At 33.3% G+C, this 3,686-nt stretch overlaps 1 pseudogene; it reads left to right on the top strand.

Moving 5' to 3' along the window:
* Window positions 1-1,459: 1,459 nt before the first annotated feature.
* On the top strand, window positions 1,460-2,971 carry LOC113001205 (putative disease resistance protein RGA3; annotated as a pseudogene).
* The last annotated feature ends 715 nt before the right edge of the window (window positions 2,972-3,686 follow it).

Below are 3,686 nucleotides of genomic sequence, written 5' to 3'. Positions count from 1 at the left end.
TGACGTGCTTCAGTCATTTATTTAAGTCATTTCTCACCTAATCTAAAAATAAAATAAATTTCCACCGATCATTTGAATTGTATCATCCGTTAATTTCGGTTAAAATGAATTCCGACCGTTCGGTCGTACCGTAACCACGTTGGAAATAAAAAAAGAGGTAAAATAATAATATAATAATCCAAAAAATATCTTTTAGTAAAATGAAGCGGAAAAATCAATCGGACGTTTTCTCTTTGGGATTTCTCATTCTTAATTGAATTGACTAATAACTAAAGCGAAACTAAGGCTAAAATCAATTCGCCAAGTCAAGCTCGTCCACCATAAAGTCACTAAAAAAGGATTTGAAAGTTTTATCTCAGCTTTTTCTTACCAAGTTAAATGGATCATTTTTAAAGGCCCAACACCTTTAAGTGATCACCTTTCAAGTAAAAGAATCGCTTGATTCACCTTTAAAGGAAGAACTACGTAGGTCTGATTTCCTCTTCGATGGAGGGTACGTAGGAGCAAGAGCCCCACTTTTGTTGACCTCAAAAAATAAAAAGAAATAAAAGTTAAGATAACACAATTCCACAATTCTAAAAAATAGGCTGTTGTCCTTTGAGACAAACGTAAGAGGTGCTAATACCTTCCTCAAACGTAAATACAACTCCCAAACTTAGAATTTTCATTTTGACCGGTTTCCTTTGGTTTTTCCAACGTTTTCCACAAATAAATGTTGGTGGCGACTCCGCACATCTTTCCTCCCTTGGAAAGCGCACCCGTGAGCCTCGCCTCGCTCGCCCGCAAAAGGGCACGTTGCGACAGTTAGTAAGAAGATCGAATCCGCGACCTTTTCTTTCTTAACCATCCAATTAACCTTATGTCTCCTTCAAAGACATAATAATATTAGTGTGCCAAAATTTTAGAATTTTAGTTGAAAAAATATAAATATGCATATTGATGAACTAATTATGGAGTGCTTTGATATGTATATTAAGTGTGTTAAATTTTAATCCACCATAGTACCACAACAGCTAGCAAATCTCGGAAACTTCTTTTCATCCTGTACCCCTGCAATGCAATGAATGAGGCATTCAGTTGACATGTTATGTTACTTACAAAGGAAATGAAAAAAAAAATAAATGAAAAGAAAAAAAGTGAGTCAGCCAGGCAAATGTTTACCAAATTCTGAAGGTGTAATTGTGGGGATAAGAAAATTAATTTGATAGTATTTATGTTTCCTATATTATCTATTAAAATATGACAAGCCAATCATGTAAGAGACTTGCAACTTGAGCAAGATTCAATAACACAATTATTAGTGAGTTGGATGTTGACTTACCAAGTCTATGCAAGTCGTCTCCTTTGCTTATCTTGTTAATCATTTCACTTTGATGAGATATCATTGCATTTCCATTTCTAATCGAATCACACATAATCTCTCTTTCTTGAGTTTTCATTTTGAGTTAGAACTTATAAGATGGTTGAGGCAGTACTTGAAGGTGTGCTTGGCGATTTGAGCTCTCCCATTGCAAAATAGTTGGGGCTACTTCTGGGTTTTGATCAAGACTTGGAAAGGTTTGCCAACTTACTCACTACTTTTAAGGTTGTGCTTGGAGATGATGAGGAGAAACAATTCTCAAATAGAGCTATAGAGATTTGGTTGCAAAATCTAAAAGATGCAGTTCTTGAGTTGGAAGACATCATGAACGAGTATGCTTATGAAGAAGTCAAGTATTGTCTACGTCTACCAGAAATGGTACAATACTCTCGCTTATCCCTATTTCATCCTAAGCATGTTATTTTTTGTTATGAAATTGCTAAGAGAATGAGAAGGATATATGAGAGATTAGATGAAATTCTGAAGAAAGAAATAAATTGAATTTGATTGTGAAGGTTCCAGAGAGAAGTGGAGTCATCGACTGGTGCCAAACTAACTCCCTCATCACTAAGCAAAAAGTCTATGGAAGTGAAAAGGATACCCTTAAAATTGTACAATTTTTGTTTGGCAAGGCTTCTCGTTCTGAGAATTTATCAGTCTATCCAATCATATGTCTGGGTGAACTTGGAAAAACAACACTTGGCTCAACTCATCTTCAATCATGAGAAGGTAGTCAAGCACTTTGAGTTAAGAATCTGGGTATGCATTTTAGAAGACTTTAGTTTGATGAGAATGAAAAAATAAATTATCGAAGAAACATTTAGGCATGTATGTGAGGATTTGGAGCTAGAGTCATTACATAAAAGGCTTCAAGATCTTCTTTGAAGAAAAAAATATTTGCTTGTTTTGGATGACGTTGGGATGATGGGATGATCAACAACAAAATTGGCAAAAGTTGAAATTTGCATTGGCTTGTGAGGCAAAAGGTTCTTCTATTTTGGTCTCCACTCGTCTTGTAACGGTTACAATCATGGGAACAACAAAGCATCCTCATGAATTATTAATGCTACAAAACAGTGATTGTTAGGAATTGTTTAAACACCAAGCATTTTCCCATATGAGGTAAAACGAGGAGATATTGAAGACATATAGGAAAAGAGATAGTAAAGAAGTGTTGGGGAATGCCTCTTGCAGCAAAGGCGATGAGAGGTCTTCTATCCTTCAAAAGAAACAAAATTGAGTGGCTCAATGTTAAGCAAAGCAGCCTTTTGGAGTTATCATATAACGAAAACTCCATAATGAATGTCCTGAGGTTAAGTTACTTAAACTTACCAATAAAACATAGACAATGTTTTGCTTATTGTGCATATTTCCCAAAGATGAAAATATAGACAAGCAATATTTAATTGAATGGTGGATGGCTAATGGATTCATATCATCTAATAGAATATTAGGGGGTGTTTGGTTTGGTTGTTTTCTGTTTTCATTTTAACTGAAAACAGAAAATAGTGATGAAAATATGTTTGGTTGGATTTTTGAAAACATTTTCAGTGAAAATGAAAACAGGAAATAACCAGAAAATGAAAACAATAAATTCTCATTTTCAGTTGAGAGCATAAACCTCATTTCGGGTAAAATGAAATTGCGGTAGCAATGAATGTAATTTTAAGCAAATCTAAAAGTACAAAAAGACAAGAAGTCAATATATCATAAATTTTCAGTATTTTTATTTCATAAAAACAGAAAACAATAAATCAAACCAAACATGTTCTCAGAATTCTAATATTTTAAAAATGAAAACAATTTTCAGAAAATGAAAACAGGAAATGAAAATGCAAACCAAACACACCCTTAGATGCTGAAGATGTGGATGATAGTGTTTGGAATGAATTATATTTGAGATAATTTTTTCAAGATCCGGTCCATATCTCATTCCTTTCAAGCCTAAATCATCTTCTATTTTTCAGTTTGGAATTTAAAATTCTTTTTCCTAGAATTGAGTTTCTTCCATTTTTGCTTAAAAAATCACTACCAGAAAAATGACTTTTTACGATGCGGGTTTTACAACGGTTGTAGAAAACCGTTGTTGTAAGTACATAGTGGCAATTTTGTAAATAATTTTAAAATTTTAAAGACGGGTTTGTGAAACCCATCTTTGAAAATGAATTACAACATCGGTTCTTGTAGAACTGATGTAGAATGAGCGCTTCAGGAATGCCAGTTGACTCTCTCTCACTCTTTATATATATATATATATATATATATATATATATATATATATATTTAATTTGTCTCCTTTAGTTACCAAAAACCCTAATTCTTTTTT

Source organism: Glycine max, chromosome 3 (assembly GCF_000004515.6).
Source record: "Glycine max cultivar Williams 82 chromosome 3, Glycine_max_v4.0, whole genome shotgun sequence".
Classification (NCBI taxonomy): Eukaryota; Viridiplantae; Streptophyta; class Magnoliopsida; order Fabales; family Fabaceae; genus Glycine; species Glycine max.
Note: the sequence above shows the minus strand (reverse complement) of the source record. Positions and strands in the feature narration are given on the sequence as shown.